The following is a 22,280-nucleotide window of genomic DNA, read 5'->3' on the forward strand; positions in this document are numbered from 1 at the left end:
CTGATGACCAGGTTTTTTCCCGCGATGGAGAGCGACCGTTGCCCCCATCTGCCTAGTTTCTGTCTCATCTTCCTGATCCGCTCCTCCCAGGTCTTGGCGCACGCCCCAGCCCCCCCGAACCAAATACCCAGCACCTTCAGGTGGTCAGTCCTGACGGTGAAGGGGATAGAGGATTGGTCGGCCCAGTTCCCGAAGAGCATGGCCTCGCTCTTGCCTCGGTTTACCTTGGCCCCCGAGGCCCGTTCGAACTGGTCGCAGATGCACACGAGTCTGTGCACGGACAGCGGATCCGAGCAGAAAACAGCGACGTCATCCATGTACAGGGAGGCCTTAACCTGCAGGCCCCCGCTGCCAGGAATAGTCACCCCTCTCAGGCTCGCATCCTTCCTGATGGATTCGGCAAATGGCTCTATGCAACACACAAACAAGGCGGGTGAGAGGGGGCATCCCTGCCTGACTCCAGATCTTACAGGGAAGCTATCTGATTCCCACCCATTGATTGAGACTGCACTGACAATGTTGGTGTAGAGCAGTCTGATCCAATTTCCGATTCCCTCCCCAAAGCCCATTTTGGAGAGGACATCCCTCATATATGTATGCGATATCCTGTCAAAGGCTTTCTCCTGGTCCAGGCTGATGAGACAGGTGTCCACCCCCCTGTCCTGCACGTAGGCGATCGTATCCCTGAGGAGTGCGAGACTCTCAGAGATCTTCCTGCCCGGTACAGCACAGGTTTGGTCCGGGTGGATCACCGATCCCAGAGCAGACCTGACCCGGTTGGCGATGACCTTTGACAAGATTTTGTAGTCTGCATTTAACAGTGAGATCGGTCTCCAATTTCTAATTTCCTCCCTCTCTCCCTTCCGCTTGTAGACGAGGGTGATGATGCCTTTCCTCATGGATTCACTCATGGTACCTGCCCGAAGCATACTGACATACACCTCCAGCAGGTCCTGGCCCATCAAGTCCCAAAGAGCGGAATAAACCTCGACCGGTAAGCCGTCGCTTCCGGGAGTTTTATTCTTTTCGAAGGACTCGAGGGCCTTGGTCAGTTCATCCAGAGATAGCGGCTGGTCCAGCCTCTCTCGTGTTCCGTCATCTAGGACCTCCGTGATAGAGGACAGGAACGACTGGGAGGCCGCGCTGTCGGTCGGCTTCGAGTCATACAGGCTGGCGTAGAAGGATTTGCTGATCCTCATGACGTCAGCCTGAGATGACGTTACCGAGCCATCTTCTTTCTTCAGGCTGCTGAGCACGGAGCTCTCTTTGTGCACCTTCTGGAAGAAGAAACGTGAGCACGTCTCGTCCTGCTCCACCGAGCGGACCCTGGACCGGAAGATTATCCTGGAGGCCTCCGAGGCAAAGAGCGAGGCTTGCTGGCCCTTCACCTCCTTGAGGTCCTCCGTGACATCCACCCCCATCGTCTGCAGCAGGAGCAGGTTCTGCATACTTTCCTGGAGCTGGGACAGTTTTCCCCGCCTCTCTCTCGCCTCCTGGACACCTTTGAGGATAAAGAACCTCTTGATGTTCCCTTTTACCGTTTCCCACCAGTCCGCTGGAGACTCAAAGAGGGGCTTCACGGTTCTCCAACCTGCGTAATCCCTCTTGAGCTCTTCGATGTTTCCCGGGGTCAACAGCTTAGTGTTCAGTTTCCACGTTCCCTTGCCCGCCCGCTGTTCGTCCTGTAGGTGACAGTCGGCCAGCAGGAGGCAGTGGTCAGAGAAGAACACCGGCTTGACGTCGGTGGATCTGACCGAGAGCGTTCGGGACACAAACAGGTAATCTATCCTTGAGCGGATAGACCCGTCTGCCCGTGACCAGGTGTATCTACGCTGCGCTCCGTCTGCAGGGGCGCTGAAGACGTCGTGCAGCTTGGCGTCTTTGACCGTTTCCATCAGGGCCCTGGACGTAGCGTCCGGTTTACAAAATACCTTCTGTAATTGATCTGTGAGTCGACTTTCAAGGAAGCGTGAACCGACACTCCAAGGTCTTTATGTTCAGCAACACTCCCTACATTCAGAGTGTGGCAAATTCATTGAATTCACTGCCACAGAAGGCCTAGTCAGCTACAAATCACACCACAACAGGTTCATTTGGAAGCACTAGCTTTCAGAGCACTGCTCCTTCATCACGTGGTTGGGGAGAATAAGATTGTAAGACACAGAATTGAGAGCAAAAGTTTACAGTGTGATGTAACTGAAATTATATACCGAAAAAGACCTCGATTGTTTGTTAAGTCTCTCATGTTTTAGAATGACTATGTTGGTTTCTGTTCTTTCACACATAATCACAAAATGGAGACAATAGATTGGTGAGCCTAACGGCTGTGGTTGCTAAGTTGTGAGAGAGGATTCTGAGAGTTAGGATCTCGAGGCATTTGGGGAGGCGAGGACCCATTTGGAACAGTCAGTGTGGCTTTGTGCGTGGCAAATGGTGAAAGTTGCTCTCTGGTCTTCCAAAAAATTGTTGGTCTTCCAGAACAAGGAGTCGACCTTTCCCACGTGTTGGAGGCACATTCCAAGGTCCAGGACTACATGCTGAGAGAGGCAAGGACTGATTCGGGATAGTCAACATGGCTTTGTGTGTGGGAAATCATATCTCCCAAAGTTGATTGAGTTTTTTGAAGAAGTACCAAAGAGGATTGATGAGGGCAGAGCGGTCCTGTTGTGAAAAGCATTGAAGATAGCGGTTTATTGCAGGATGAAATAAGAGGGGCGGCATTACGTGTGAATTTGAGTGAAACTGAAGTGAACATAGATACAGGGATATATTAGAAGCCGCACGAAGCACAAATGAGCGACATCTATAGGATCATCTGACTTTTGCTTGTAATTCAGGGGAGAGCGCGAACGCAGTCCCCCACTACCACAAATTTTGCAGTCGAGTATCCCGCATTTGGGGACATCGCAGGCGTCAGCACACCCGAAGTGCAATGGGATAGCCTCGTCCTGGGAGAACCACCTTGGTGATCATGGTATCTCCCCTGCCAGGTAAGTATGCTTAATATTCTCACTCGCTCAAACCCAACAACAGCCCATACCTCTTACACTCATACTAACTGCGTTTTCGAAAATCGGAAATACATCTCTCTAAGGTTCCCTGCCTGTACAACAGCGCAATTTCTCACCTGGATCACAGAACATCCAGAAAGACTCAGGTTTCACTGAATACGACACTCACTGGGCGACGTGAGAAGCTGCGCTAATTTGCATTTCGTCCTTAAACGGAAATACTCCGCTCCGCCCCGCCCCCTTCACAGTATCTCCTCTTTCACCAAAACAAAGCCGCAGAACTCTCTCATACACTTGAAGCACTCTGTTATCAAACACTATTTACAATGTGAGGTGAACGCGAATAAAAGCAATTTGTAAGCTTTGCTGGTGAAACTTGAAAGATATTTTGAAATCACTTGTTCCTAATTCCTACAAATTGAACAAATCTTCTTTTGTGAAACTGCAGCTTTGCAATCTTCCCCCCTCTGTGTTCCACCATGTAAATCAATCACTTCAGGAGACCTCACGGTTAGGATTAAAGGTGCCAGGAACAAGGAAATATTCCTCAACGCTGTTTAGATGTGACATTAAACTGAGAGCACCACCTTTTCTGGATGCACATTCCATGTTTTCAACACCCTCTGTTGTTTCGAAAAACAGTCGCCTGTGATTCAAATGTAAATATTATTTTCATATATGTCTTTGATTTACTTGCACTAATAATGACACGTGGTTATTATGGTTGAAGTACAAGATTAGATTCCCTACGGTGTGGAAACAGGCCCTTCAGCCCAACAAGTCCACACAGACCCTTGGAAGAGGAATCCCCTCTGATGCACCCAACACTACAGGCAATTTTAGCACTGCCAATTCACTTAACCTGCACACAGTCGCCCGAGGCTGGAATCAAACCCGTGTCCCTGGTGCTGTGAGGCAGCGGTGCTAACCACTGAGCCACCGTGCTACTCCCATATAGCACCTCTATAAAACCCATCTGTCCTTCTCATTTCCAGAGCAACTTTACAGTTCTTTAATGCCTGTGCCCTCTGGCTTTGAGAACGCAAGATAATGTTTAATTTTAAAAATTATACTTTATTCATTTAAATGTCTTTACATATATATGGTGGCTCAGTGGTTAGCACAGCTGCCTCACAGCATCAGAGTCCCAGGTTCAATCCAGCCTTGGACGACTGTCTGTGTGGAGTTTGCACATCCTCCCTGTGTCTGAGTGGGTTTCCTCCGAGTGCTCCGGCTTCCTCCCACAGTCCAAGGATGTGCAGGTCAGGTGAATCGGACGTGCTAGGTTGCCCATAGTGTTAGGTGCATTAGTCAGAGGGAAATGGGTCAAGGTGGGTTACTGTCCGGAGAGTCGGTGTGAACTGGTTGGGCCCAAGGGCCTTTTTCCATACTCTAGGGAATCTAATCATATATATTTTTTATCACAAATGCAGGGTACAGTAGCATATCAAAGAGACGAATAAACATTGGAGTTTTACTCTAATCAACAAACAAACAAAAGGCATCTCTTATTTGTGCAAGATTGCATTTTCAGAGAGTGATAAAGAGGTTTATACTACCCCAAACTGAAGATCAGGCTGTTCCTCCTGCTCCCAAGGTTTCTGATTCTTGGTGCTAATGTTCTCTTTGGAGTGTGTGAGGGAACCCGTCTGATCGGAGTTGCTTTATTTGACAGGAGGCTGGAAGAACACAGCAAGCCAGGCAACTTCAGGAGATGGAGAAGTCAATGTTTCGGGACTAACCCTTCATCAGGACTGGGCTTTGAACGACTTATCTGGGTCACCTCTGAGTGCTGTTGGGCAGCAACGGTTTGATGTAAGAATGGAATTAGCATAAATTAGTTACTTGATGTTAATTGACATTCTACCTCGGGAAGACTGTTACAAAAGACAGTGTCGGATATTGTAATTTCCCTATTGACTGAGCGGACCCTGGAGCCGAACTGTCTCAATTGCAGTTCGACTGAAATTCAGATCTACTGTTCCACCCGAAACCTTGCAGCATTGTCCTGCCAACACCTATTCAATCAATCAAGTTGAATGGCCTGTATATCTGTCTGACTTGATCCAAGTGAATGCTGCAAGCTTCCTGCCTTCATACCGCAGTTCCCACTGTCCTATTAAAACCTATTCCATATTCAAAGTTTGGGAGAAGATTTGTAGCTCGGGTGCTCGTTGTTGTGGTTCTGTTCGCCGAGCTGGGACATTAAGAACATAATGAAGAACATAATTATACTACCAGCAGACAAAGGCAGAATGACGGTCATCCTGGACAAAGCAGAGTACATGCAAAAAGCACAACAACTACTTGTAGATACCAAATCCCAGCTCGGCGAACACAACCACAACCTATTCCATATCATCAATCAGGGTAACAGGTGTGCATACCTGTTGGTCTGGCCTGATCCAACTTCAGTGATCCAGTTTTCCCAATAGGCCATTCAATTGGCCAATGTTGTTTTCAGAATCCCAAAAGAGCCTGTAATTTCTTTAAAAGGGACAAGATAGCAGACCATCCCTCCCAGATCGTCTCAACACCTTCTATGCTCGCTTTGAGCAGAATTTCGGTGGAGAGGTAACACCTATTCCGACAAGTCCTAATGAACCTATCCCAACAGTCACTGCATCAGAGGTCAGATCAGTTTTCCTTCGTGTGAATCCAAGGAGAGCGATGGGACCAGATGGAGTACCAGGCCGTGCACTCAGGGCATGCGCAGATCAACTGGCAGATGTCTTCTCGGACATCTTCCAGCTCTCCCTGAAGCAGGCTACTGTCGCTGCCTGTTTCAAGAGGGCCAACATCATCCCTGTGCCTAAGAAGGCTCGTGCAGCATGTCTCAATGACTACTGCCCTGTGGCCCTCACTTTGGTGGTCAGGAAGTGCTTTGAAAAGCTGGTCATTGCATTCATCAACTCCAGCCTCCCCACTACTCTTTGACCCACTCTAATTTGCCTATCGGACCGACAGATCCACGTCAGATGCCATATCACTTGCCCTTCATTCTTCCCTAGAACATCTTGACACCAAGAACAGCTACCTAAGAATCCTACTCATTGACTACAGTTCAGCCTTCAACACTATTATTCACTTGAGGCTGATTACTAAACTGAGTGATCTCAGACTGAGCCCCACTCTCTACAACTGGATCCTCACTTTCCTGACCCACAGGCCACAATCAGTGAAGACTGGGGACAATATTTCATCTTCACTAACACTCAACACTGGAGCCCCCCCAGGGGTGCGTTCTCAGTCCCCCACTGTACACTGTATACCCATGGCTGCATCGCCAAATACCAGACTAATGCCATTTATAAATTTGCTGATCACATCACCACAGTTGACTGAATCTCAGATGGTGACAAATAGGTCACAGACTGGGAGGTGGAAGACCTTGAAAAATGCTGCACTGAGAACAACCTAGCTCTCAATGCCGGCAAAACCAAGGAACTCTTTATTGACTTTCGGTGGGATGTTACTCACACACCCCTACACATTAATAGCACAGAGGTGTTACGAGTGGAGAGTGTCAAGCTCCTGGGAGTGGTCATCCACAACAAACTTTCCTGGACTCTTCACGTGAACGCACTGGTTACAAAGGCCCAACAATGTCTCTTCTTCCTCAGGCAGCTGAGGGAATTTGGCATGACGGAAAATACCCTTGCCAACTTTTATAGGTGCACCACCGAGAGCATTCTGTCTGGATGTATCACTACCTGGTATGGCAACGGTACCATTCAAGATCGGAGACGGTTACAGAGAGTGGTGAACTCGGCCGGACAATCACAAAGGCCAACCTCCCATCTACAGAATCCATCTACCAGGCCCTCTGTCAAGGAAAGGCCGCCAGCATTCTCAAAGATCCATCCCACCGGGGCAATGTTTTGCTACAACCTCTGACCTGGGTGTGTATAACACTAATGCTCCTGCTAAGGGCCTGAACATAATCTAGCAGGGCAGTGGCAGCAAATCCTGGTGCCTACCAGGACTGCGTTAAAGTCTGCATCATGTCCCTCTTGCCCATGTGACCTATGCCATGGGCTGCGAGGGTCAGTGAGTGTAGGTGGGCTCTTGGGCAAATGATGCGGCCGTCAGGGTGTCTGAGCAGCTGTAGGGAAGGAGACTGTGTGGTCCCAATGTGGGGCCCAACTCTCCTTTCCTTGCGGTGGAGAAGCCTCTTGGCCAGCTCGCACTGCCTCCATTGAGTCAGGCAAGACTGGGGCCTTCCCTATTCTGGGGTATGCAGGGGGAGGCAGGACGGCCTCCCAGGCTGCTGGGTCAGCTGAGGCATTCCCCAGGGTGACACGGTCAGTGGCAGAGGTATGGGCAGCTCATTTTATAATGGCTAGGGTGGAGGGTAAAAGGACCGCTTCCAGGAGGTTAGAGGTCAGCGCAGTGTGTTGTAGTGGCCTCCCTGCTGACGTGATGAAGCCTCTCTGTTTCCAAAGTGGGCTAAAAATCATGGACGACTCTGAAGGCCTATCTAGAGTCAGTATCAATGTTTTCCGTGTGACCTTTACCAATGATACAAGCCCTAGTGACCACAAACTGCTCCGCAGTCTGTGAGGATGTGCCATCTGGCAGTGCAGCCGACTCTCGGACTGTGAAAGGGGAACAGACGGCATACCCTGCCAGTGTACAGTGGTCTGAGGGCCTGAAGGATGAGCCATCTGTATAGAGTATGAGGTCAGGATTGTCTAGAGGTGTTTCACAGAGGTCAGTGCGTGGAGTGACAACCTGCTGAACAAGATCTAAACAGTCCTGGTCGTCCGCAATGGCGTTCTGAGTGAGTGGGAGCAGGGTGGTGGGGTTCAGAGCAGGGGTACATTGTAGGGGCAGGTCAGCTTTAGACAGTAAAGCGACCTCATAGCTAGTTCTCCGGGTGGCAGTGAAATGTTGGGTTGTGTCAGAATTTAGCAGCAGGGAGACCGAATGGGGAACCAAAACAGTCCATGGGTGATCCAGCACAATGGGGGTTAGCCTTCTCTACTGTTCCCACAGTTGCTGCCATAGCACTCAGACATGCCAGTGTTCCCCATACAACAGGCAGTAAGTGTACAGAGTCAAAAGCAACAGGGCGCTGGGATCCCCAGGCAGCTGTGTTAAAATGCTGGATGCAAACCCCTCGGATTTGTTGACGTACAGGTAGAAGGGCTGAGAGTAATCTGGGACCCCCAGGGCTGTTTTAGATCAGTGAATGCCTGTTCTAACTTTGGTGTCCAGGTCACTTTCGCTGGCTGCTTTGGTGAGGATGCCTCCCACAGGGGTTCATCAATGGCACGGTGGTCTGGGATCCAGTGCCTGAAAGAATTCCCCATCCCCAGGAAAATCTGCAGCTGAGCTCTTGTGACTGGCGGGGGAAGCTGGGTGATGGGCGTGACTCTCTCTCTCTCTCTCGATCATGCCCTGAGGCCATGTGAGAGTTTGTACCCCAAGTACTGGACTGGGTATTGGCAGAGTTGCATTTTCTCCATGGAGAGCCTGTGTCCATCCTTTGCCTGACAGCAGAGCATCCTGTATCCATGATTCAGTGGAGGTGGAGGCCAGGAACAAGTCGTCTGCCTATTGCAGGAGGGTGCTGTTGCATGGCAGGTGTAGAGTAGAGAGGGTACAGTGTGCTGCAGCGGCATAGACTATGTGGCTGTCCGTGTAACCCTGGGGAGGCCTGGTCCATGTCTACTGGCAGCTGCTGTATGTAAAAGGGAAAAGGTACTGGCTCTCAGGGGACAGTTTGATGGAGAAAAGAGTTGGGCAGAGGTCAGTTACAGAAAAGCAGGTGGAGGAAGCAGGGATGCTGGTGAGTATGGCATTAGTGTCCGGGACCACTGGGGAGCAGGGAATCACAATTCCATTGACAGCACTCAGATCCTGGAGAAAACATCACTTTACTGGCCTCCCGGGTTTTGGGATGGGTAGGATGGGTGTATTACAGGGATTGCTTGTTGGCATGAGGACACCCTGTTTGTGGTCATTGGTAAAGGTCACACGGATGAACTGACCAAGGCCCTCGAGTCCTTCGAAAAGAATAAAACTCCCGGAAGCGACGGCTTACCGGTCGAGGTTTATTCCGCTCTCTGGGACTTGATCGGCCAGGACCTGCTGGAGGTGTATGTCAGTATGCTTCGGGCAGGTACCATGAGTGAATCCATGAGGAAAGGCATCATCACCCTCGTCTACAAGCGGAAGGGGGAGAGGGAGGAAATTAGAAATTGGAGACCGATCTCACTGTTAAATGCAGACTACAAAATCTTGTCAAAGGTCATCGCCAACCGGGTCAGGTCTGCTCTGGGATCGGTGATCCACCCGGACCAAACCTGTGCTGTACCGGGCAGGAAGATCTCTGAGAGTCTCGCATTCCTCAGGGATACGATCGCCTACGTGCAGGACAGGGGGGTGGACACCTGCCTCATCAGCCTGGACCAGGAGAAAGCCTTTGACAGGATATCGCATACATATATGAGGGATGTCCTCTCCAAAATGGGCTTTGGGGAGGGAATCGGAAATTGGATCAGACTGCTCTACACCAACATTGTCAGTGCAGTCTCAATCAATGGTTGGGAATCAGATAGCTTCCTTGTAAGATCTGGAGTCAGGCAGGGATGCCCCCTCTCACCCGCCTTGTTTGTGTGTTGCATAGAGCCATTTGCCGAATCCATCAGGAAGGATGCGAGCCTGAGAGGGGTGACAATTCCTGGCAGCGGGGGCCTGCAGGTTAAGGCCTCCCTGTACATGGATGACGTCGCTGTTTTCTGCTCGGATCCGCTGTCCGTGCACAGACTCGTGTGCATCTGCGACCAGTTCGAACGGGCCTCGGGGGCCAAGGTAAACCGAGGCAAGAGCGAGGCCATGCTCTTCGGGAACTGGGCCGACCAATCCTCTATCCCCTTCACCGTTAGGACTGACCACCTGAAGGTGCTGGGTATTTGGTTCGGGGGGGCTGGGGCGTGCGCCAAGACCTGGGAGGAGCGGATCAGGAAGATGAGACAGAAACTAGGCAGATCGGGGCAACGGTCGCTCTCCATCGCGGGAAAAAACCTGGTCATCAGGTGTGAGGTACTCTCAGTATTGCTATATGTGGCACAGGTCTGGCCTATCCCCAGGACCTGTGCCGCCGCAGTCACCCGGGCCATCTTCCAATTCATTTGGAGATCAAAGATGGACCGGGTCCGAAGAGACTCTATGTACAAAGACCGGTGCAATGGGGGAAAAAACACGCCCAATGCCACCCTCACCCTGATGGCCACCTTTGTGTGTTGCTGCATCAAGCTGTGCGTGGATCCCCGGTACGCAAACACCAAGTGTCACTACGTACTGAGGTTCTACCTGTCCCCGGTGTTGCGAAGGATGGGCCTGGCCTCGCTGCCGCGGAACGCTCCGAGTAGTTGGACCGTTCCGTATCACCTGTCCTTCGTGGAGAAATTTATGAGGAAAAACATCTTTGACCACAAGTCCATCAGGAAGTGGTCAGCACGTAGCGTCCTTGAGACCCTTCGGGAAAAGGAGAGGGCGGATCCTGTCGAGCGGAAACCAACATAGTCATTCTAAAACATGAGAGACTTAACAAACAATCGAGGTCTTTTTCGGTATATAATTTCAGTTACATCACACTGTAAACTTTTGCTCTAAATTCTGTGTCTTATTCTCCCCGACCACGTGATGAAGGAGCAGCGCTCTGAAAGCTAGTGCTTCCAAATGAACCTGTTGTGGTGTGATTTGGAACTGACTAGGCCTTCTGTGGCAGTGAATTCCATGAATTTGCCACACTCTGAATGTAGGGAGTGTTGCTGAACATAAAGACCTTGGAGTGTCGGTTCACGCTTCCTTGAAAGTCGACTCACAGATCAATTACAGAAGGTATTTTGTGTGCTTCCCTTCATTGGTTGGAGGGTACAGTATCAGAGTTGGGATTTTATGTTGCGACTGTACAGGACATTGGTGAGGCAGAGTTTGGAGTATTGTGTCCAATTCTGGTCTCCTTACTATCGAAAGGATGTTGTGAACCTTGAAATGGTTCAGAATACATTTACAAGGATGTTGTCAGGTTTGGAGGATTTGAGCTTTTGGGAGAGACTGAATAGGCTGGGACTGTTTTCCCTGGAGTGTCGGAGGCTGAGGGGTGACCTTATAGAGGTTTATAAAATCATGAGGGGAATGGATAGGATAAAAAGACAAGATCTTTTTCCCTCGGGTGGGTGAGTCCAGAACTAGAGGGCATACGTTCAGGGTGAGAATTGAAAGATCTCAAAGGGAACTAAGGGACAACGTTTTCACACACAGTGTGGTACGTGTATGGAATGAGCTGCCAGAGGAAGTGGTGGAGAAGAGCTTATGCCCGAAACATCGATTCTCCTTCTTCTTGGATGTTGCCTGACCTGCTGCGCTTTTCCAGCAACACATTTTTCAGAGGAAGTGGTGGAGGCTGGTACAATTACAGCATTGAAAAGGCATCTGGATGGTATATGAATAGGAAGGGTTTGGAGGGATATGGGCCAAGTGCTGGCAAATGGGCCTAGATTAGGTTAGGATATCTGGTCGGCATGGATGAGTTGGACTGAAGGGTCTGTTTCCATGCTGTATATCTCTATCACTCTATGTCCAGAGCTTTATAGATCCTCAGAAGTACATCTCTGCTTTTATATTCAAGTCCTAGTTGATTAATGAGGGAAGGGACAGAGGTGTCATATACATGGACTTTGGTAAGGCATTTGATAGGGTTCCCTATGGTAAGCTGATGGAGAAGGTGAAGTCGCACGGGGTCCAGGCTGTTCTAGCTAGATGGACAGAGAACAGGTTGGGCAACAGCAGACAGAGAGTATTAGTGGAGGGGAGCTTCTCAAAATGGAGACCTGTGTCCTATGGTGTTCCACAGGGATCCATGCTGGGATCACTGTTGCTTGTGATGTACATAAATGATTTGCAGGAACATGTGGGTTGCTTCATGAGCAAGTTTGCAGATGAAACTAAGACTGGTGGCGTAGCAGAGAGTGAAGGGGTCTGTCAGAGAATACCGCAGAATACAGACAGATTGGTGAATTGGGCAGAGAAATGGCAGATGGTGTTCACTCCGGACAAATGCGAGGTGATGGATCTTGGAAGATCAAATTCCAGAGTGAACTATAGAATAAATGGAAAAGTCCTGGGGAAAATTGACGTACAGAGAGATCTTGGTGTTCAGGTCCATTGTTCCCTGAAGGTGGCAACGTAGATCAGTAGAGTGGTCAAAAAGGCATACGGCATCCTTTCCTTCATCAGACGGGTATTGAGTGCAAGAGTTGGCAGATCATGTTACAGTTGTTTCAGACTTTGGTTCGGCCACATTAGGAATACTACGTGCAGTTCTGGTCCCAACATTGCCGAAACAATATGGACCATAGCTAACTATGAAGAGAGGTTAAGTAGATTAGGATTATCTTCATTGTAAATGACGGAGGTTGAGGAGGGCCCTGATTGAGGCCTCAAAAATCATGAGAAGTAGACACAGGATGGACAGCAAGAAGCTTTTCCCCAGACTGGAGGATTCAATCACTAGGGGTCACATGTTCACAGTGAGAGGGGCAAAGTTTAGGGGAGTTATGTGTGGAAAGTTCATCAGGCAGAAGGTTGTGGGTGCCTGCAACACATTGTTAGTGGAGGTGGTAGGGGCTGGAAAAACAAGGTCATTGACGATGTATCCAGGTAGATACATGAATGGGGAGGGAACAAAACGACACAGAGCTTTTGAAAATAGGTGGCAGGTTTAGACAGAGAAGCTGAATCGGCAGAGGCTTAGAGGGCTGAAGGGCCTGTTTGTGTAAATTTCTTTGTTATTTGTTCGTCTCAAAGTAAATGCCAACATTGCATTTGCCTTCCCAACTACTGACTCAACCTACAAGTTTTACCTTGAGAGAATGGTGGACTTTGCAAGTCTCTTTGCACTTCAGATTTCCAAATGTTCTCCCCATTTAGAAATAGTCCATGCTTCAATTCTTCTTTGGGAGCAGGAAGAACAACCTGAACTTCAGTTTGACCCACTATGAACAGGGTAATATAGACCTCTTTATCATATTCTGTAAATGCAATCTTGTCAGTGGCACGGTGGCACAGTAGTTAGCACTGCTGCCTCACAGCGCCAGCGACCCCGGTTCAGTACCCGCCTCGGGTGACGGTGTGTGTGGAGTTTGCACATTCTCCCCGTGACTGCGTGGGTTTCCTCCGGGTGCTCCGGTTTCCTCCCACAGTCCAAAGATGTGCAGGCTCGGTGAATTGACCATGCTAGATTACCCACAGTGTTAGGTGAAGGGGTAAATGTAGGGGAATGGGTCTGGGTGGGTGGCTCTTCAGAGGGTCGGTGTGGACTTGTTGGGCCGAAGGGCCTGTTTCCACACTGTAAATAATCTAATCTAAGAGATGCCATTTATTTGATGATTAGGGTAAAACTCCAATGTGTAATTGCTTCTTTGATATGCTACTGTACCCTGCATTTGTGAGAAAACACTTACATGTAAAGACATTTCTATGAATAAAGTATAAATTTTCAAATTAAAAGAAATCTTGCACTCTCAAAGCAGATTGCGAACCTCCCACAACCCCGAGGGCAGTCTCATAACACAGCAATACCAAAGCCACACAAAGAACAGGTCAGATGGAGAGACAGCACCAAGGACATTGTTCCCAGGACAGGAACAATGGAAGCTCCTTACTTTTACAGAAGAGATATTCTCACCAACCTGCAAAGAGCTGGAATTTCCTGATCCCATTGATACTGTCAGGATGTTGCATTGTATCGTGATTCAGGACATTCATCCGATAACTGTTTTGTAACTAGATTACTCCATATCCAGATACATTGTATCTTTCCCCATTTTCATTCATCTTTTTGTATCAGACTCCTATAAAACCTGACTTCATCCTCAGCTCAAGGAAGAGAACCCCTGATCTCCCTGTACAGACTATCAGTTCTGTATCAGACTAGTCAGTTTCTCTTCCAACCATATCGCTTGTAATAAACAGCTTGTCAATTTCACCCGATCTGATTTGTGTACTATCTGCCTTATTGGGCTAATTTCTCCCACAGGGTCAGTGTGGCCTTGTTGGGGCCGAAGGGCCTGTTTCCACACTCTAGGGAATCTAATCTAATCAGATATCTATCTTATATTTCAACGATCATTAGTACATCTCATTGGTAAAACACGTTCCGTTATTAGTGTAAGTAAGTAAGTCCCGTAAATCAAAGACATGTGTAAACGATATTTACATTTGAATCACAGGCGACTGTTTTTCAAAGCAAAAAAGGGTGTTGAAAACGTGTAATGTGCAGCCAGAGAAGACGGTGCTCTCAGTTTAAGCTCTCATCCAAACAATGTTGAGAAATATTTACTTGTACCTGGCACCTTTAATCTTAATCGCTTGGAATAAAGATCTTGTCGATTTCACCCGATCTGGTTGTGTGCTTTCTGCTTTATTGGGACATTTCTCTGACAGTTTGTCGATATTAGTCGACAGCTCCTTTTTCTCTGAACAGGGTAAGCGAACCTGACATTTTAAATATAGCCCAATTCGAACCTGGCGGCCAGTCCTGCCCCAGCCAGTCAGACCAGAGAAAGGCTGGATTGGGAGATGCCAGTGTTAGACTGGGGTGTAGAAAGTTAAAAACCACACAACCCCAGGTTATAGTCTAACAGGTGTTTGCAAGGTTTGTGAAGGTTTGTAGTTTGAGGTTTAAGGTGTAGTTTTGCTCGCTGAGCTATAGGTTTGATGAAGAAGGGCTGATGCCCGAAACATCAATTCTCCTGTTCCTTGGATGCTGCCTGACCTGCTGCGCTTTTCCAGCAACACATTTTCAGCTCTGATCTCCAGCATCTGCAGTCCTCACTTTCTCCTCCTGATAGGTTTGATATCCAGACGTTTCATTCCCTGGCTCGGTAACATCATCAGTGGCGACCTCGAAGTGATTAGAAGCTGTTGTCTCCTGCTTTCTATTTATATCTTTCTCCTGGATGGGGTTCCTGGGGTTTGTGGTGATGTCATTTCCTGTTTGTTTTCTGAGGGGTTGATAGATGGCATCTTGATCTATGTGCTTGTTTATGGCGTTGTGGTTAGAGTGCCAGGCCTCGAGGAATTCTCTGGCATGTCTTTGCTTAGCCTGTCCCAGGATAGATGTGTTGTCTCAGTCAAAATGGTGGTTTTTTTCATCCGTGTGTAGGGCTACGAGGGAGAGAGGGTCGTGTCTTTTTGTGGCTAGCTGGTGTTCATGTATCCTGGTGGCTAACTTTCTTCCTGTTTGTCCTACGTGGTGTTTGTGGCAGTCCTTGCGTGGAATTTTGTAGAAGATGTTGGTTTTGTCCATGGGTTGTACTGGGTCTTTTAAAATTCTGATCTGTGTATGCAAATGTTTACGTATGTATGGCATGACCAACTGTACAGACCATCAAATTATTTTATGAATAAAGTATATTTTTGAAATAAAAAAATCCGTTCTGACATAAATCTCTCAATAGAATTTTACACTTCATCAATTGGCATTTCAAAGTAGTGATTGTGGGGATTTGGCTAAACTGAAGACAGCATCTAAAGGGACAGGATTTGTCTGGGAACTGGTGTGAGATGGCAATGGTGCTCAGCTTGAGAGAAGTATTACATTGGTTGTGTCACTGGAAAGCAAGTGACAGAGTGAGAAGGGACTGAGTGGGAACTGCCTAGATTGCCACATTCAGATCAAACAATGTCGAGAGAAAGGGCTTTGAGGTTTGTATCTTGAGCAAACTTTGCTCCACCCCAGCTGGGACTTGAACCCACAATCCCTGGTTTTGGGAGGACAGTGACTTATCCATTGGGACACTGGGCCTGTCCAAAATTTGGGGGGGGTGTGGTGATTGTAACTTGACCTTTTCCCTCGAGGTAATTACTGCCAAATTTGATGCTTTTTTGTGGGCCGGCCCTTTCTTTTCAAACACAATTTGATGAAGAGTCGTCTAGACTTGAAACATTTGCTCGCTGTCTCTCCATAGATGCTGCCTGACCTATTGTGATCTCCTAATTATATCAATTCGAGGAATGAAAAGACAGATTGATGTTTGCTTTTTTGTGTGTCAGTAATTAATATTGCAAAGTATCGATTATATGTGAGGAATAATCATCTTTCTAGAAGTTTCCTTGGTTGTCCTGACTGTCAGTTTCAGTTATTTCTCCAACCATGATTCCTTGCCACCTCCTTGGTCTTGCTGTCTCACCTGGCCTTAGTCCTCTCATCCTCATCCTTCCATCACAAAGAAGGCCAGCTCTGATCACTAACCCTAATCTACATCCCACATTCACATTCCAGGTCTGCGGCCTTCTGTATTCCTCCTTGGGAAAAAGAACTATTTCCCAATTCACTGATAACCACACACTCAAAACAAAAAACGTTATCCAGGCCTTTGACCCCCCCCCCATTCACCACAACATTTCTGCAGTGACTGATTTACTCAACCCCACCATCACCTCCACTTGTGATCCCCAAACTGCAGGAATTCACCAAACTGTCTGTATTCTGCGGTATTCTCTGACAGACCCCTTCACTCTCTGCTACTCCACCAGTCTTAGTTTCATCTGCAAACTTGCTCATGAAGCAACCCACATGTTCCTGCAAATCATTTATGTACATCACAAGCAACAGTGATCCCAGCATGGATCCCTGTGGAACACCATTGGACACAGGTCTCCATTTTGAGAAGTTCCCCACCACTAATACTCTCTGTCTGCTGTTGCCCAACCTGTTCTCTGTCCATCTAGCTAGAACAGCCTGGACCCCGTGCGACTTCACCTTCTCCATCAGCTTACCATAGGGAACCCTATCAAATGCCTTACCAAAGTCCATGTATATGACACCTCTGTCCCTTCCCTCATTAATCAACTAGGACTTGAATATAAAAGCTGAGATGTACTTCTGAGGATCTATAAAGCTCTGGACATAGAGTGATAGAGATATACAGCATGGAAACAGACCCTTCAGTCCAACTCATCCATGCCGACCAGATATCCTAACCTAATCTAGGCCCATTTGCCAGCACTTGGCCCATATCCCTCCAAACCCTTCCTATTCATATACCATCCAGATGCCTTTTCAATGCTGTAATTGTACCAGCCTCCACCACTTCCTCTGAAAAATGTGTTTTTTTCAGAGCTCCAGTCTTCCAGCACCTCACCTGTGACTATCGATGATACAAATATCTCAGCAAGAGGCCCAGCAATCACTTCCCTAGCTTCTTGCAGAGTTCTAGGGTACACCTTATCAGGTCCTGGGGTTTTATCCACCTTTATTCATTTCAAGACATCCAGCACTTCCTCCTCTGTAATATGGACATTTTGCAAGGTGTCACCATCTATTTCGCGACTTTTTATATCTTCCATGTCCTTTTCCACAGTAAATACTGATGCAAAATACTCATTTAGTATCTCTCCTATTTTCTGCAGCTCCACACAAAGGCTGCCTTGCTGATCTTTGAGGGCCCCCTACTCTCTCCCTAGTTATCCTTTTGTCCTTAATGTATTTGTGTTCACAATTAAATTAGTCCCATTTGCCTGTATTTGGTCCACACTCCTCCATATCTGTCCCATCCATCGACTTGTCCAAATGTTTCTTAAATGACAAAATTATGCTCCACTCCACCACTCCCTCAGGCAGCCTGTTCCACTCCCCACCCTCTATTTGTACACCCCAGTGCAACACCGGCATCTCCAATAGTCACAGACACAGTTCAGTTCTGTGAAATAGCACATGAAGAAATCAAGTAAACATTGGAGTGTGATGCTCTCCAACAAACACACCAAAGGAATCTCTTATTTGTACAGGCAACTTCCAAGGCATCTGGATGGGTATATGAATAGGAAGGGTTTGGAGGGATGCGGGCCGGGTGCTGGCAGGTGGGACTAGATTGGTTTCCGATATCTGATCGGCATGGACAAGTTGGACCGAAGGGTTTGTTTCCATACAGTACATCTCTGTGACCCTATGACTGTATTTGATGCACCAGGAATGTCCAATAACAGAATGGCCCCCTGTTTACCTTGAGCAGGGAGACCTTTGACAATGGTCTTCCCCAACTAGGTTTTGCTGGCAGCTGCATTCAGGCTTTAGTGCGTCCCTCAGCATGTAGTGCTGGATCTTGGAATGTGCCTCCAACACGTGGGAAAGGTCGACTCCTTGTTCTGGAAGACCAACAATTTTTTGGAAGACCAGAGAGCAACTTTCACCATTTGCCACGCACAAAGCCACACTGACTGTTCCAAATGGGTCCTCGCCTCTCCAAATGCCTCGAGATCCTAACTCTCAGAATCCCCTCTCACAACTTAGCAACCACAGCCGTTAGGCTCACCAATCTATTGTCTCCAATCTATGCTGTGAGTTCTTTTGCCTTACCTGTCAGGCCCCTTGCTTTGAAATCAATGCAATTTCACTGAAGGCTTCCCTTGCTTCCTGCCGTGCTCTTGCCTGCCCTGATTAGTACGAGAATTACCAAAACTGCCATTACTGTTTAACTTGGTTTCATTACATCAATACCATCCTCAAGCTTCTCTTTTGTCTTCTGAATGCTTTGGATCACCCCCCACCCCTCACACACAGATTAATTTGACTCTCCTGAGCAGCTCTCACAAACACTGACATGTGGTCCCCTGAGCAGACTGTCAAAGGAATTTGGCAGAATGTCTCTTGGCCGGAACTTTGCTCCAAGCACCATGATGTCGCTTGGCTGGTGGTGAGAAGGGCACTGCCCGTTCGATCCTTCATGTGAGCCCGGTTTCTATGTGCCACCGCACACTGCCTTTGAAGTGGCTGCATTGGTGAAGAGACTGTCACCCAGCTCCTGCTGGTGTGTGCCTTTGCAAATAAGATCTGGAGGGAGATGTAATGGTTTAGGTCGAGGTTTGTCCCGAGCAGCTCCGTGACTCTGTGCTCTCCGGGACACACACCGAGACTGCACCTGGAGGACCGTCCACTCAATGACAGACGTTCTTTGGTCTGCCCGAAACTTGTTGGTCTTCCAGAGCAAGGAGTTGACCCTGACCAGGCGTTGCAGACTGGCACATCACAAGATCCTGGACTATGCACTGAAGAACACACTAAAGCTTGGGGCAACTGCTGCCAAGACACAGTGGGGAAAGACCACTGTCGGAGGTCTCTCTGCCAAAGTGAAAATGGGGGAGGTTGTTTGTCAGACTGGAGGCCTGTGACCAGTGGATTGCCACAAGGATTAGTGCTGGGTTCTCCACTTTTTGTCATTTACATGAATGATTTGGATGTGAGCATGAGAGATATAATTAGTAAGTTTGCTCATGACAGCAAAATTGGAGGTGTAGTGGACAGCGAAGAAGGTTACCTCAGATTACAGCGGGATCTTGATCAGATGGGCCAATGGGCAGAAGTGGCAGATGGAGTTTAACTCAGATAAATGCGAGGTGCTGCATTTTGAAAGCAAATCTTAGCAGGACGCATACACTTGATGGTAAGGTCCTCGAGAGTGTTGGTGAACAAAGAGACCTTGGAGTGCAGGTTCATAGCTCCTTGAAAGAGGAGTCACAGGTAGATAGAATAGTGAAGAAGGCGTTTGGTATGCTTTCCTTTATTGGTCAGAGTATTGAGTACAGGAGTTGGGAGGTCATGCTGTGGCTGTACAGGACATTGGTTAGGCCACTGTTGGAATATTGCATGCAATTCTGGTCTCCTTCCTATCGGAAAGATGTTGTGAAACCTGGAAGGGTTTAGAAAAGATTTACAAGGATGTTGCCAGTGTTGGAAGATTTGAGCTATAGGGAGAGGCTGAACAGGCTGGGGCTGTTTTCCCTGGACCGTCGGAGGCTGAGGGGTGACTTTCTAGAGGTTTATATAATCATGAGGGGAATGGATAGTATGAATACACCAAGTCTTTTCCCTGGGGTCCGGTGGTCCAGAACTAGAGGGCATAGGTTTAGGGTGAGAGGGTCAAAGATATAAAAGCGACCTAAGGGGCAAAGATTTGACTTAGAGGATGGTACGTGTATGGAATGAGCTGCCAGAGGAAGTGGTGGAGGCTGGTACAATTGCAAGACTTAAAAGGCATTTAGATGTGTATATGAATAGGAAGGATTGAGGGATATGGGCCGGGTGCTGTCAAGCAGGAATAGATTGGGTTGGGGTATCAGGTTGGCATGGACAAGTTGGACCGAAGGGTCTGTTTCCATGCTGTAGATCTGGTATTAGAGTGTGCGGCATGGCCAATTGGGGCCGAACAGCCTGCCTCCATCCTGTAAAGTTGTATGATTAGATGACGGCATCCACCGTCTCCTTTTACCTGGAGCAGGTGGTGAAGAATCAGTGGACAGAGCTGAATATAATCTGTCGAATAAATTGTTGAAAGAGGCATTTTGAGCAATACTGGAATAGGAAGGCGGTAAATAGAGGGAATTGGAGCAAATGCGGGGTGGGTGGGGGGGATATTTGAATGGCTTGGTCGTGTTGTGAAAAGCCTTGAAGATAGCGGTTTATTGCAGGATGAAATAAGACGCGCGGCATTACGTGTGGATTTGAGTGAAACTGAAGTGAACACAGATGCAGAATAAAAAAAAGCCGCAAAAAGCACAAGTCAGCGACATCTATTGGATCATCTGATTTTTGTTTGTAAATCAGGGGAGAGCGCGAACGCAGTCCCCCACTACCACAAATTTTGCAGTCGAGTATCCCGCATTTGGGGACATCGCAGGCGTCAGCACACCCGAAGTGCAATAGGATAGCCTCGTCCTGGGAGAACCTTTTTTTTTATTTCAAAAATATACTTTATTCATAAATGATTTGATGGTCTGTACATTGGATCATGCCATACATATGTCCATATTTACAAACACAGATTCGACTTTATTCTTGTCCTTTACAATCCTGTGCATTTTTTCAATCTTGTATATATACATATATTTGGCTGAGGCATCAGCAGAGCCCAAAAAAACGTCTGTATGGGCCCCCTGTTCTTCTTTCGGCAGGCCGATCTTACACAGTGGTCTTTCCCCACCGCGCCTTGGCGGCAGCTGCCCCAAGCTTCAGCGCGTCCCTCAACACGTAGTCTTGGACCTTGGAATGTGCCAGTCTGCAACACTCGGTCGGGGTCAACTCCTTCAGCTGGAAGATCAACAGGTTTCGGACCGCCCAGAGAGCGTCCTTCACCGAGTTGATGATCCTCCAGGCGCAGTTAATGTTCGTCTCGGTGTGAGTCCCGGGGAACAGGCCGTAGAGCACGGAGTCCCGCGTCACGGCGCTGCTCGGGACGAACCTCGACAAGCACCACTGCATTCCTCTCCAGACTTCCTCTGCATAGGCACATTCCAGAAGGAGGTGTGTGACAGTCTCGTCCCCCCCGCAGCCACTTCGAGGGCAGCTTGCGGTGCGGCAGAGAGTCCGGGCGTGTATAAAGGATCTCACAGGCAGAGCCCTTCTCACCACCAGCCAAGCCACGTCTTGGTGCTTGTTGGAAAGTTCTGGCGATGAGGCATTCTGCCAAATGGCTTTGACAGTCTGTTCAGGGAACCGCTCGACAGGATCCGCCCTCTCCTTTTCCCGAAGGGTCTCAAGGACGCTACGTGCTGACCACTTCCCGATGGACTTGTGGTCAAAGGTGTTTTTCCTCATAAATTTCTCCACGAAGGACAGGTGATACGGAACGGTCCAACTACTCGGAGCGTTCCGCGGCAGCGAGGCCAGGACCATCCTTCGCAACACCGGGGACAGGTAGAACCTCAGTACGTAGTGACACTTGGTGTTTGCGTACCGGGGATCCACGCACAGCTTGATGCAGCCACACACAAAGGTGGCCATCAGGGTGAGGGTGGCATTGGGCGTGTTTTTTCCCCCATTGCACCGGTCTTTGTACATTGAGTCTCTTCGGACCCAGTCCATCTTTGATCTCCAAATGAATTGGAAGATGGCCCGGGTGACTGCGGCGGCACAGGTCCTGGGGATAGGCCAGACCTGTGCCACATATAGCAATACTGAGAGGACCTCACACCTGATGACCAGGTTTTTTCCCGCGATGGAGAGCGACCGTTGCCCCCATCTGCCTAGTTTCTGTCTCATCTTCCTGATCCGCTCCTCCCAGGTCTTGGCGCACGCCCCAGCCCCCCCGAACCAAATACCCAGCACCTTCAGGTGGTCAGTCCTGACGGTGAAGGGGATAGAGGATTGGTCGGCCCAGTTCCCGAAGAGCATGGCCTCGCTCTTGCCTCGGTTTACCTTGGCCCCCGAGGCCCGTTCGAACTGGTCGCAGATGCACACGAGTCTGTGCACGGACAGCG

At 48.6% G+C, this 22,280-nt stretch overlaps 2 non-coding genes across 2 annotated transcripts; both read right to left on the reverse strand.

Annotated features, from left to right (window-relative positions):
- Nucleotides 1-2,834: 2,834 nt before the first annotated feature.
- On the reverse strand, nucleotides 2,835-2,998 carry LOC140455779 (U1 spliceosomal RNA). The gene has a single exon (XR_011953032.1). It is a non-coding gene; the product is annotated as a U1 spliceosomal RNA (small nuclear RNA).
- Nucleotides 2,999-20,625: 17,627 nt separating this feature from the next.
- LOC140455834 (U1 spliceosomal RNA) lies at nucleotides 20,626-20,789 on the reverse strand. The gene has a single exon (XR_011953065.1). It is a non-coding gene; the product is annotated as a U1 spliceosomal RNA (small nuclear RNA).
- Nucleotides 20,790-22,280: the final 1,491 nt, after the last annotated feature.

This window comes from Chiloscyllium punctatum, chromosome 30 (assembly GCF_047496795.1).
Source record: "Chiloscyllium punctatum isolate Juve2018m chromosome 30, sChiPun1.3, whole genome shotgun sequence".
Taxonomy (NCBI): Eukaryota; Metazoa; Chordata; class Chondrichthyes; order Orectolobiformes; family Hemiscylliidae; genus Chiloscyllium; species Chiloscyllium punctatum.